We start from the raw sequence: 15016 nt of genomic DNA, 5'->3' as shown, positions 1-15016 counted from the left end.
CAGTTTGCCTGTAGGGCTCGTTTTCGCACTCCGGAAGCTTCAGGAAGCTCCTCAAGCCTCTGGAGGCTGTTTTGTCCTCCCCAGGCTCCTATAAAGCCTCTGGAGCTTGAGCAGGGCGAAAAAAGCACGACAAAAATGGGGGGGGAGCGCTGGTTGTGTGCACATGCGCACTGGGGTTGTAGGGAAAGCATTATGGGTGTGCCACGCCCACACAAGACCCCCCCTTGCGCTCCCCCACTTTTGGCACACGAGCCAAAAAGGTTTCGCCATCACTGTCCTATAATATTCTCCATAATGGGTAAGCCAGTGTTTCTGAAAGACATAAAATTAATAGATCTCATCCATCTCCAGCCAAGGGGTGAAGAGACACAAATTTACACTATGTTCTGCTGGCTATCCAGAAGTGACAAGAGCACCTGAGAAATTCAATAATATCAACAATTCACAATCTTCCAGAGCTAAGGAAATGGCACTTCCAGACACAGAAATAGATAACTATAGTTTTTTTTTCTATTGAATTATGTCATTCAATCCACCCCATGCTTAGATAACTTGTCCAAGAGCTAAGTCATGATAATATGTGATACAGCAACTTTGCTTAATTTGTGAGTACCCTACCTAGAGCTCCAGAGGAAAGATAGGACATAAATCTATATAAATGAGTTTGAAGTAAGCTCATTATTATTTTTATTTATTTTTTAGATTTTTAATCCATTTATTATTTTTATAAAGAACTCAAGGTGGCAAGCATACACAATGCTCCTTCTTCCTCCTATTTTTCCCACAGCAACCCTGTGAGGTGGTTTGGGCTGAGAGAAAGTGACTGGCTCAAAGTCACCCAGCCAGCTTTCATCTCTTAAGGTGAGACTAGAACTCACAGGTCTCCTGGCTTTTAGGCCAGCACCTTTACCATTATATCAAACTGGCTGAATATTATTAGAATTGTGTAAGTCCTAAAAGCCTCATTTATTTCTGCCTTAAGCCATGTCAAACTAAGATGTAACACACATTTTAAAATATACCTAAATGGACAGCCAGTTAATCTGATCTATAAAAGCACATTTCTTTCAAAGTTGAAGAAAAAACAGCATTGGAAAGAAAATGGGACAAGCACAAGTACAAAAAAGTGTTTCCTGACAATACAGTTCTCTTCAATGTTAAACACTATAACCGGACAGTGTTAAGGAAGATAGTAAATTATGATTTAGCATGGTGGGAATGTCACCAATTTCTCACCCTTGGAATAAACAAAGTCTATGTCCCTTGGCAGGTAGAACCAGGCAAGTTGTTAGATTTTTCACAAATTCTGTACACATCTTCTCTGACAACAATTCCTGAAATCCAAACAATTACGATCAACAGAAGGTAAGAGAAATTACTGGAACAAAGCTAACAGCCTTTCCTTTTATCAACTTTGCCTCTAAAGTGCTTTCAGCTATTTACACATTCTATAGACTAAAAATAAATATCTTGAAAAGTATCAAACTTTTTTTAGAAAACAAAAGTCCTTTAATCCCAATACATTTTGTAAGCAACATTTCCAACTAAATAAATTAACAGGTCTGAAATCAGACAAATCTTTATTGTACACAAGTAAATTTTATAATGCTCTCTTAGACCTCATTTAGTTACTTCAAGAGCTATATCATCTGTCCAGCTATTGATTATTACTATATTAGATGTTTATCAGACACTTTTCCAAAGATATCTAAATAGACTTTATGATGGTCTAAACCAATTTAATCCTTATAAATATATCCCTATAAGCCCATTTTAGGAACAAGTTAGGGAATGACTCCAGGTTGTAGAGAAGATCTCATGGCTGAGTACTTTAAACTGGAATTTCCTTGACCTAATCAAGCACTTTAAGTAATTTTCAAGCCTAGTGGCTAGATTCAGATAAAACAGGATGCCAAACCAACCATATTGTGATTTTAGAGACATGTATGAACCAGATCAGAGAGAGGCAAGAAAAAAATTATCTGTATTAAGCAGCACATTTCAAACTCTGTTATCTATGTCATTCCATCATAGTCACATGTTAATATTTCTTTCATTCTTTAAGGCAAAAATGATTCTTCCTATCACTTGTCGAAGCAGCTTATAGTCTAAATAAGACCTTTATCAATCCAGATGAAGCCAAAACTTTGTTTTCTTCATTCAAATAAATGTGAGTTTGAAGTGTTCTTCAGAAGATAACAAAACCCCAAAGCATTTTCCACTGTGATGTCCTTGAATGTGAGTAGGGAGTCCCTTTAACTATTAACATCCTGGCCCACATTTGTTGTTATTTACATTTGGGAGTTACAATGCAATTAATGACTCTGCAATGATGTCCAAATGCCTTCGCCTATAAAAGGCATGTCTGTCTTTTGATGCATTCATATGCTAAAGGCCTTAGCAGAAAGTGACTATTGTTCCTTTTTGGCTGCCTTCATCTGCACTCACACTAGTCTATTTAAATGACAACATTCAAAAGGTTAACCAAACCACCCAAGTGCCTTTCAAAAAAAGAGAGAGAGGAGGAGGAGAAAGGGAAAAAAGAAGAGGAAATACAAGTGTAGTAAAAGTAATTTAAAAAAGCAAAGTAAATTGTAGCTGGATAAATGCCAAATAAAAATGAAGAGAGAAAACTTAAGAATTATGAGGGTTGTTTTGTTTATTACTTAGAAAAAACAGGACATAATTGAAGTGTGGAAAGATCTACAGTTGTAGATCTACAACTGTTCAAAATCTTTTTCAGAGAACAATATATTTCTATCAATTCTTTGCAAATAAATATAGAACTTATCATGCATCATGCTTCTTTTGATATTACGGGAAAGGATTAAAAATATGCTCTGGGGGAAAAAAACACAGTTAAGCCATTAAAACATTGAATGGAATCTGGAAAAAAGCAGCTGAATTTACACAGATGTTTAAATTAAAATGAGACCCATTATAATTTGCAGCAATCTTGTCAGCCTTCTGCTAAATTTGCAACAATGATCCATTTCTAAGGGAAAACTCACAAAGAAACAAATGGTGTTCTGTGTTATATATCCTGCAGGGGATTTAATCTTACATCCTTGCTTTGATAATCTATTTACTACACCTACACCCAAAAACCCTAGGATCTAGATCAGGTGTCAAACTCGCAACAACACCTTGTCGTTATGTGACGTATGGCAACTTTTTCCCCCTTTGCTAAAACGAGGGTGGGTCTGGCGCACGGGCTGTGAGTTTGACACTCCTGATCTTCACCAATCACATGGAAAATACATTTTGTTACAGTTTTCTTTTCTTTAATTAAAAAGATGTTAATTCTTATGTTTTAGCTTATCCAAAAGAGCCCAGGGTCAGAGTTATATTAAGCAACTTCACATGTATTGAAATCTGACTTCTCAAAAGTTATTTCTTCTGTGAAACAGGCTTTCCTTTACATCGTCATTATGGTTGAGACTGTATTTTGAATTATTATTATTATTATTATTATTATTATTATTATTATTATTATTATTATTATTATTATTATTATTATTATTATTTATTAGACTTCTAGACTGCCCCCTCTCCCTGAAGGGACTCGGGGAATTAATGACGGTGGTGGTGGTAATGGTGGTGGTGATTGTGTTTTTAAATCAGTCTTTATTCCTGGAGATTGTCTGGACTAATAACTGCAGTTTTCTTGGCGAGATGATTTGAAAGTAGTTTGTCTGGTGAAAGATCACCCAGCTGGCTTTGTGCCTAAAGTAGTTCTAGAACTCACAGTCTAGTACTAGCCTGATGTCTTAACCACTATACCACACTGCTCTCAATGAAGTATTTGAGCTAACTTTATTAGGTATTGGAAGTAGCAGGACTATCTGAAAATGTTTCCAAACTGAACAAGCTTAATGAGAGGCATTTACTCAGCTTCTCTTCCATTGGGATTTGAGAGAAGCACGAGAAGCCTGTGAGGTTTCATAGCCTTGGAAAGGTGATTACACAATGAAAGACTGACTACCCATTAACACCTCTCTACTAGGACAGGCCAAAAACACCACTTCCCACTGATTATGTGCAGAACTTCTACATCGATTCGCAATTAGTCTTGATTTCAGTTGCACTAAGACAGATTGTGTGTCTTTTAGGAGACACTATTAACCCAGCCCAAATATGAGCCACACTATCCTAGTCCTCTGATTAGAGAGTGAGAGCTTTTATTTAGTAGATTTACAAGCTGCCCTTCCTCTAGGACAAACCATTACCTCTTCTGATTTTTGAAATCCATAGCCCTGGCTGGACTTAAATTTAAGTCCCACCAGTCCCACTACACATTAACCACAGTGCATTTTTTGCATTTCTGTATTTTATGCAAAACTTATGCAAATCTACACATATACTTACCAGTCGGGTATGGTAGAACTTCTTACCTCAGATTCTGGAAGGATGAAGCTTAATAGGTTTAGCTGCAAGTTGCTGAACAATAAGGAAGCAATACATCTACGGCAGGGGTCTCCAACTTGCGGTGTCACGGCGGTGTTACATTTTATCTCAGGACTTCCCCCCCCCCTTTGCTACACCAGGCAGGGACAGGGGCGGGCCAGCATGTGACACATCTGGCCTGTGGGCCATGAGTTTGACACCCGTGATCTATGGTATGTCTGAAGCTTATTTTATGCTATCAAATAGTTCAGGCTAGGATACACACATTTATCCCATTTTTCTCCTTGCAACATTTCTTTACGTTGTGCAGGGAAGTTATACTGAGGCAGTGATTGGAGTTATTTCTATGCATAAGGAAGTCTTATGGAAGTCATCTTCTACCTGGTGCAGTCCAGGTGAAGCATTTCTGGAGCATTACAGACACCAGATTGAGAGGCTGGTTTTAGGACAACAGTGATAATCTGGTCTCTCCAATTCCAAACAATGAAGGTGGAAACTTGTCTGATGTGCTATAGTTCATATGGTTTACTACTTAATAAATGGCAATTAGCTGGTATTATTCAACCTGTTAAACTAACCTTGGCTCATAAGGGACACTGGTTTGGGTTCACATAACATGGAAAGCCAAAACCAAATCAAATTATATTATAGCTTAGCATAATGCATGATCCAGGACAATTACTGCTAACTAAATAATCAAACAAGCTTAGAAAGTTACATATATGCATGTACACATTTAATCTAGAAAGTATAAGCCTAAATCAGATGCCTTTAAAAATACTGATTTTATCTTCTGGAATAGATGAGTCATAGCACGATGCTTGGCTGATTGACTTTTCCTAGCTATCCAAACTATTTACAATACGTCATCAAGTTGGTTTTGCTCTTTTCTGCTAAGTAGGTTCCACTTATTCTTCAACTTACGTGTTTTACTTCTAGTTTCACTGATTTCTAGTTTTTCCATCTTGTGAGTTCAATTTCACTCAGTATTATAATGATACTTTCTGAATATGTTGGGGGAGGAAATGGAAAGCAAAAAAGAAGTCGGAGAATTTGTTGAGTATGTGTAAGTTATACCCAAACAGCTTTAGCTGATCCCCAAATAGTAAAGTTGCATCAGAAGTTAGTATATTAGATGCCTGGCCCATAAACAAGACTGGAAAATAAGAAAAATATTCCAGAGGAATGTAGTAGTAAGTAATTTCTGCATAGTTGTTTAAGAGTTTGACAGGATTCAACTCAACTTGAGGAAATCTTTATTTCATAGGTAAGAAAATTCTAAATGGAATGAAGCTGAAATCTTACGTACATTCCCTAGAAAGTAAGCCCACTGAAAACAATGCAGTGCTAAGATGGCACTATTAACTCAAGGAACCAACTCCAGAAAAGGGAATGAACTGGCTCCATGTTTTCTTGGAATACCTAGCAAAGGAACATTTTTAAACAAATGTGCATTTTTAAAACTACCAATTGGAAAAATGATCTCATGGGACAGGACTATGTAAGTTGTAAGTCAGCGTACTATCAGAACAACAACAACAACAACACCAAAGCAATTATAACCTCCAACGCAACCATACTGGAAATTAGGAGTATAAAAATAGAACATTTTGCATATAAACATTCAACTGTAAAATCGAGGAAATTTCACCAATCCATCCCATTAACGACTTTGCCCTCTTCCAATTAGTTGGCTAACAAGAGTCAATTTACTTCACAACACAGAATTTGTTATCATAGAAAATCCCCTTCTCCCTCCAGAGGACTCAATCTTTTGAGTTTGGTTTGTTAGATACAGCTGCTTTATCTATCACGCCTGTCAATTTGCTCTGTTGTGTGGGGGTTCATTCACATGCCCTGCTTGTGTGAAGGTGTCCCACTAAATATTTGTAAAGAACATGTCTTCATGAGATTGACTATTTCTTGTTACCATTCTGCTGCTGAGGCAGCCTGAAGTTAGCCTAAGGCAGGGGTGTCAAAATCAAGGCCCAGGGACCAGATCTGGCCTGCGGGGTGCTTAGATCTGGCCTGCAGTGCCACCCTGGAAATAGCAAAGGACCAGTCCGCGGTGCCTCTGCCAGCAAAAACAGAGCTTGGGAGCCCATTTTCACTGGCAGAGTGCTGGGGCCGCCACAGGCGTCCCTGACATGAGTGATGTCGAACAGGTCACACCCACCCTGGCCATGCCCCCCCTCTGACCCCCCCAAGGCCAAACACAACCATGATGCAATCAAGTTTGACACCCCTGGCCTAAAGTAAGGTGCAAGGCGGGAGTGTTTTCTCTCATCACCTGACACAAGATATGCTGTGTGGACATTCTAGAATGCATGGAGAAGGAATCTTCAAAGGTGGTAACATGCTGGGTTCCAATCAGTGGTGGGTTGCAGGTGGTACTCCCCAATATGGGCGTACCGGTGCCTGCCAAGAGCACCAGGTACTATTCCAGTATAGTGCTCCAGAGGGCCCACCTGCCCAACCTGTATTTGAGCCCTTTAGCACTTCCTCACACGCGCATGGAGCGTATGGCGCCTGCGCGATGCTCCGCCGAGCAGCTGGAGCATCGCAGAGGCATTGCAGGAGGTAAGGACGCATGCATGTGCTACGCATGTGTGTGCACGTGCTGCGTGCATTCATGTGGTGGACGCCGGGTCCCTTTGCACCGTACTGGTTGCACCGGGATCTGGAACCCACCACTGGTTCCAATTGCTACAAGATTCCTCCTATGAGATTCCTGGCCATTATTTCTGTGGCCTGGGAGGGAGATCAGACACTTTTAATTGTGCAATCCATTTTTTCCTAATATTGGGGAAGATAGTGGAGAAGGCAATATTGATCTCATGGTACACCACAATAAAGGTTTTGGAGGACTCATGCACTAGCTGTCTTTTCGATTATAATTATAATATACACAATAATTATAATTATAATATACACACGAACAGTTTTTTCTCCGAATGCCATCTCTCTGCTAAATAAATAATTCCCTCACCATTGATAAACTATTCACTAAGGCTGAATTACTATTATTATTAGTCTCCTCATCGTTCCTATCACCCATCTCCTCCCACTTACTACATGACTGTAACTTTGTTGCTTGAATCCTTATGCTTTATATTGATATTATCTCCTGATTGATTATTTGTACCCTATGACAATCATTAAGTGTTGTACCTTATGGCATATGCACCAAAGACAAATTCCTTGTGTGTCCAATCACACTTGGCCAATAAATAATTCTATTCTATTCTTTAAGGTATTTCTATTTTTCAAAAGGGTAGAAATCATATGCAGGCAGCCTTCATTTAGTGACTGTCTTATTTAGTGTCAATTTGCAGTTACAACAATGATGAAACTGCAATTCTTGAATTTATGACCTTTGCAGATCTATAAAGCAAAGAAACGCTGAAATAAGATCATAAGTACAGCCACAATTTCCTTCACTGCTTTGTTTAATGACCAAGATGCTGGTTCCAATTGTGGTCACTAAACGAAGACTATATTAAGGGTTTCCCTTCCCCCTTAATTTCACTCCTACATACATTGAGAAATATTCCAATGGCTATAACTTTTTGAAAACCAGCCCTAGAGGATATGAAGTGGCTATTTCAGCAGCAGAGTTTTCTGCTTGATGATTGGCTTGTGGAAGGCAACTCTCCCAAAACAAAGCAGCTTTTTCCCACTCAGCCTTTGAAGAGGAGACATGTGGAGAGTCAGGTCACTTCTCCCAATGTGCAACATTCTGTTCAAGAGTCTGAACGCAAAAAAAATAAAATCAAACCAAAACCAAATGCTGAATTCACAAGTGGCAGGACAAAAACCAAGGTAGTTTCTAAAAGCCGAGCGAGTGAAAGATAGACACAATTTTCCTTTGAACAAATCCTTGGGTAGTTCCCATTAGTCATGATTTAACTTAGGGTAGAATTCCTTCAGTCTGAAGAGTTCCAATGATTCCACCTGGAATCAATGTCTTTGAATTAATACAGCATAAAATCTTACCTCAGATCTCTTAATACTGAAATTAATCTTCATAACCCTCTTTGAAAAGAAATTAATTGTAGTATCTGAATCACGAATCCTTTCTGGAACTGTATAGATACACCCACACAAACAAACACATAAATACATATTCTTTGCCCAGGCCCCAGACTCAATTCTAAAGCAAGCCATCAAGATCTTCCAAATTAAGCCCACAGCATAGCTTGGGGCTTCGTTTCATACGTTTCCTAAATGAAAATGAATTGGAGCCTCCAAAGAATTGCAAAGCCATTTGCAATCCAAATGTTACCCCTAAGAAAGCTTTTGGCAGTAACTGTAACAAATCAGAATTAAATAAAACACATGCCTCTCTCTAAGATGAGCCCAGGTGGCGCAGTGGTTAGAATGCAGTACTGCAGGCTACTTCTGCTGATTGCTGGCTGCCTGCAATATGGCAGTTAGAATCTCACCAGGTTCAAGGTTGACTCAACCTTCCATCCTTCCAAGGTGGGTAAAATGAGGGGCCGGATTGTTGGGGGCAATATGTTGACTCTGTAAACAGCTGAGAGGGGGCTGTAAAGCACTGTGAAGTGGTATATAAGTCTAAGTGCTATTGGTATTACTATACTGAGCAGGCATGCAGAGACTAAAGTCACTTTTCCTGGTAGTAACACACTAGAATTAGCTTGTGGGTCTAAACACAGAGCTCTAAAGGACAGCAATCAGTGTGAACCCACTCAGGGCGAGCCATGCCCAACTCAACCTGTAATCCCATCTTTCTGTTGCTGGCCTTCTTGCTCTGAGAAGCTCACTGTGAACCCTACAGAGGCTAGCGAAAGAAACACTGGTAGTCCTCAACTTGCAACAGTTCATTTAGTGACCGATCAAACTTATGACAGCACCGAAAAAAGTGAACTTATGACTATTTTTCACAGTTACGACCGTTGCAGCATACCCATGGTCATGTGATCCAAATTCAGATACTTGGCAACTGATTCATATTTGTGATAGTTGCAGTGTCTCAGGGACATGTCATCCCCTTTTGTGACCCTCTGACAAGCAAAGTTAATGGGAAAACCACATTCCCTTAATTGTGTTACTAACCTGACAATTCACTTAACAGCTGTGGCAAGAAAGATTGTAAAATGGAACAAAATTCACTTAACACGTCTCGCTTAACAACAGAAATTTGTGGTTATAAGTCAAGGACTACCTGTAATGACAACTCCACACCCCAATCCAACAATACATTGACAAAGGCAGATAGCTGTTGGCCTGCAGAGATTCTCAATCATCCAGGTCATGGTTATCCTGAAAGCAACTGGACTTTCTAGCTCCGTGATGGCAAACCTGTGGCAAGCAGAGCAGAGGTGGTATTCAGCAGGTTCTGACCAGTTCTGGAGAACCAGTAGCAGACATTTTGAGTAATTCAGAGAACTGGTAAATACCACCTGACTGGCCCCACCCCCATCTATTCTTTGCCTCCCAAGTCCCAGCTGATAGGGAAGAAATGGGGATTTTACCGTAATCTTCCCCTGCCACGGCCACCAAGCCCCACCACACCCACCAAGCCATGCCCACAGAACCGATAGTAAACATTTTTGAAACCCACCACTGCCACAGAGGCCTCTCTGTGGGCATGCGAGCCATCGCTCCAGCTTAGCTCTACTGTGCATGTGTCCGTGCCTCCTGCTGGCCGGCTGGTTTTCGGGTCTCTGCTGCACATGTGCGGGGCCCATGAGGGAGACACATGTGCATGCGGGGGAGCAGGTCATGGGGGATTCACATGCATGCATGTGGGGGTGGGGGGCATGCATGGGTCACGCATGCATGCACGGGACTGGGAGCGCACGATTGCACAGGGTGGGGGAGCGCACACATGCGCAGGGGCAGGGCACACACAGTGCTCATGCGTGGGGATGAGCGTGCCAGGGGGGTTGTGCACGCATTGCATTATGGGTGCACGCATGTGCGCACTTTCACACACACGGACGCATTCGGCTTACAACGACAAAAAGGTTAGCCATCACTGTTCAAGAGTAAATGTTTTTAAAGAAAAAAAAGAAAGTCCAGTTGCCTTTTGCGAAAGAACCTTTGGGACAGTTAGTCAGTTTTCTCACTGGTAAGAAAAAAGGAAAATTCACCAGTGTCAATCCTGAAAGCAAATCCTGTTCTGTTCTGTGAGCCTTGTTGGCTGTGGGTGCCGTTTAGGCTCACCAAAAACTGCTGACTGAAGCATGGACAACACGTTAATGTGGCTGAGGAGAAAGAACCCTTAGAAATGAACAAACTGAAACTGGACACCATTTGGTTGAGAGAAGCAGAGATAGAGAATGCCTCAGCAGCAAGCCAAGAACTATGATATGAGATTTCTAAACCGCTTGACATTTGCCCTAATTCCTATTTGTATTCTGACAATAATAATAATTCACCCACTTCCTATTCTGCACCATTAACAACTTTGTGACAGAAGCAAAGAGCACAATCATGAGCATATTTACTCTGAAGCCAGGCCTCTATGTTCAAACAATTCCAGGCCTATTTCTATTAAGTAATAGATTAATTTAAAATACAGGAAGCCCAGATACTTTAAAAAAACCCAGAACACTAGGATTTATTTTCTCTTCCATATCTCTGCACCAATGATTTTGCTCCCAGTCTAGTTCCTAAAACAATATTTTAAAAATATATGCCCCGCCTTTCTTTTTGGGGGGAGGGGGGAGTTAGGAAGCAGGAAGCTTTACCAAAAAACAGATTCAATGATTAGAACAATAACCATCTGAGGTCTGTCTTTCTCTGTTCTTGTGGGCTCGCCTCTTAGAAACATTACGGTTAATGATGGTGATAAGAGAAACTATGTGGGCTTGTTAACTTAGGCACAGGCAAGAATGATAGGAATTCACCGCTTCCATTTAATGATCAGGGGACAGAAGCCTCAATTAAAACGATATCATTCTAGATTTTTCCCAGTCTCGATTCTGATACAATCCCTACAATCCCTGTTCACCTAGAACAGTGTTTCTCAAACTTGGCGACTTTAAGTCCTGTGGACTTCAACTCCCAGAATCCCCCAGCCAGCATAGCTGGCTGGGGAATTCTGGGAGTTGAAGTCCACAGGACTTAAAGTCGCCAAGTTTGAGAAACACTGACCTAGAAGGATTGGCATTTACTTTTAAAGTTCTTAGGATCTACCCCTCCCCCAGGAATATGGCGTGGGAAAATAAGGCGACCAGGAGAATTAAACGAACAGCGTCTTTTCTCATTAAAATACAGATGCCATTCAACCCCCCCCCCTTTTTTTTTAAAAAAAACACACACACATACACACACACACAAAAGAAGCAAACAAAAGGCTATCATCTCTTAAAATCTTAAAACGCGTTTAGAAGTAGGTTAACATTTTCCCTCGCCCTACTCCTTCCTAGCGTTTCAAGAGTCTGGGAAATTATCGAAAGTGCTCAGGTCCTGGAAAAATCATAATTTGCATTATCCAGTTGCATTTTGATCTCCCTCTTTTATTCAGATACAATGTAGTCAATGGCCCTTACGTAAGGGGGGGGAGCCTTTGTGATTTTACTTTTTTAAATAAGAATGCATAATCCCATGACGATTATTGCTTCCTTTCTCGGGACCGGGAGGCTGGGGGAAGAGAGAAAAGATCTAACTCGGCTTAACCACACCTCTCCAGCCCAGCAACAGATAACTTCGAGTTTCTGACACCCCCTCCCTATTTCCAAGGGGTTGCATTGCATATATACTTTGTAGAGAGCGAGGCGCGCGGGGGAGGGGGGTGGAATGCTGATTACATCATGAGAAACTGCCTGCAAGATTCTTCTTCACGCAGAAGTTCCAACTTCCTGATGTCGCTATTATCCAATCCACGCAAAGACAGGGGAAGCAGATCGAATATCGAATTTCTCACAGGGAGAGGGGGGAAACGGGGAGGCCATGCACACACGCTCACGAAGCGGGGGAGGGGGGAGAAAGAGAGAGAGAGAGAAGAAGCGAAAAAAATTAAGATTTCACGCGTTAAATACTTGGTTGGAGACAGGGATCGAGAGAAACTGAAAGGCTGGAGGCTGGGAGGAAATGCGCGCGCCGCGGTGTGGTAGGCAACCTCAGGAATATACACCGCCTGTAGCCCGTTCAAGGTACACAAGGCAGTGCTAGGTAGACAAGATCTAACCAAGCATTGCTGTTTCTGAAAACGTGTCAGCTTCCTCCACATGTTGAGAAAGAGGGAAAGGTACAAGGTTGCCCGATCCCTGTCTTGGGAGGGGGGATCTAGATTAATAATGCTCCTTTTGCAATTGGATGCCTCTTGGCTAATGAGCCCACCTAAACTCACCTAGAAGTACAGGCGCTTACTTTCCAGTAAGCATACAGGCTGAAGTTGGCAAAGTAGCTTTTCGACTAAGCAAGCCAGCCTGCCGGAAGGTGGGGTGGCAGGGAGGATTCCCCCCCCCCCAACCTCCCAAAATCCCGGCGAATTAGTATCCAAGTAAATTCTCCCGAACTCTCCAGTTTTAGCTCTCCGAGGTGGGATCCTTACCCTTTTTGTAGTTCTAAATCTGAAGTTGACCTCTCACCACCATCCCGTCTGGAGCTAATATTTACTGAGAGGGTCGGGTACAGTATTGAAAGGAAAAGCTCTTTTTCCCTCAGCAGTGGTCGTGACCACGAGGTAGGCAATGTTGCTGATGGGACGGAGAAGAGAAGCTAAAACCATAATTCACCTTCGGAATCTATGCGTGTTTTAAACCGGGGGATGGAAAATGAACTGTGTGCGTGTGCTTTAGCCGCTCCAGGTGAAGCCGAATGTGAGCTCCGCATACTTTTTTTTATGGAAAGATTTTTAACAATGGCAAACATTGAGCAGAGGCGAGGGTGAGGTTGGGAGAGGAAAGCAGGGGGAGAACTCCTTCAAAGTTGCCCATCAGGTATCTAACTCAAGGTGAGATCCCACCTACACATGTGGGAAGTGGTTTGTTTAATTTACTGTGTGGCATTCTTACAAACAAAAGAAGGTTGGTTCCCATTGCTGGGGATCGAGGCAAAAGTGCATGCCTTCCAAGGAGTAAGAGATTCCCTGGATCAGCATGGAGAAATGGAATTTGTTGGTTGCTCTTTCTACTGAAATGGAAAAATAGCCCAGGGGGGGGGGGGAATCGGGGGAGCGGGGAAAGATAGCATAGTATAAACCCTATTTAGGAACATCCCGCTGCGATGATTCTCTACAAAAGAGAGTTAAGGGAGAATGCAAATTAGTAAATTTCTGCAATAGATGCAGAAAGATAGGTGGCTGCCTCACCCCGCATGGACTAAGAACCCAAATGTTCTACTTCGAACCCCGAATGAGCTTTAAAGCTGCACCCAGACAGACATTGACACTGTTTTTACAAAAAACACGGCAAGTGTGACCGGTTTAAAAAAAATTCTGTCTCGACCCGTTTCTCTTTTGAGCTTTTAACAAAGAATAGGAGAAAGAGAGAAATTCAGCAGCGGAATATGAGTTTCAGCGAAGTTTTCCATCTTCGCTTTTACGCTTTTCGGTAATTCCGGCACTTTTGACCGTATCCCTTTCGTCTTCTCAGCGAGAAATCAAACAAGTTCCTAGTTCAGATCTGCCTGATCCGCCTGGTAACAGATCTATTCCCCTATTGGTTTATGCTAATTCCAGTTTCCTCTTGTATTGGAGCCCAGTTGGGGGGGGGGGAGTTCCCTCCAGGAATTAGAGCCAATTTTGTTTTAAGTGTGCGATCTCGCCCCTGCAATATTGCCACACGCAGCAGAAGGCGATCTTTCTGGGCAGGCGTCTCAGCTGGAGGGCGATGGCATGAGGGGGGCGCCGGAAAAGCTGTAGCTGATACCACTCCGTCTCAAAAATCCAGGTCTCCTGCCACACCGATGCACATTTTTATGAATGAAGAAACAACATTGCTCTCACCGTGTTCCTTTTCCAAATAAAAAAAAAGCACTTGGAAAGGGAGCCGATTTTACAAAGCTAATATTGTTTGAGAGAGGGGAAGTGCACGTAGCTGGTTATTGACTATTATTTACTAAAAGTAAATTAAGAAATAAAAGTTGGAGCTGCAAACGCTTGGATCGAGAGCAGAGGTAGCTTCCTTCCCCAACGTGAATGCTTCAATGAGGAGGGACAGAGGTCAGGAATTATGCAAAGACATATCCTTTATGTTTATATGTCAAGGCGTCCAGCCTTTGCGGGGCGTTTATTTAACATTTCTAAAGGCGAGGCTGCGCTTCCCTTAGAATGCTGGAACAAAAGTGCATCCCCCCCACCCCCCAAAAAATAGCGCATATAGACATAGATCTAAAGGCATACATGCGCACAACCAGTTTAAAGGAAGGTCAGGCGGAGTTCTGCGTTTTTGGAAGAGAGAAAGCTTCACCACAAAGTGGAACTTAACTTTACTGCTGAGTAACATAGGATCCGAATCCACCCTAGAACTTATCTCTTACAAAGTCCTAAAACAGCCTTGCCAGAGAATTGCATTTGTGCCCTTTTATTTTGGATTAAACCGCATTGAGATTTGGCATAGAAGTAAACACGAGGAGGGTAAGTCACCACATGGGCAAAGGTTATAATATACACAAAGAAAGGAGCAGCACAACC

Source organism: Natrix helvetica (genome assembly GCF_964273705.1).
Source record: "Natrix helvetica genome assembly, chromosome: 1".
NCBI lineage: Eukaryota > Metazoa > Chordata > Lepidosauria > Squamata > Natricidae > Natrix > Natrix helvetica.
The sequence above is the reverse complement of the archived record's forward strand: the minus strand, read 5'-3'. Positions refer to the sequence as shown.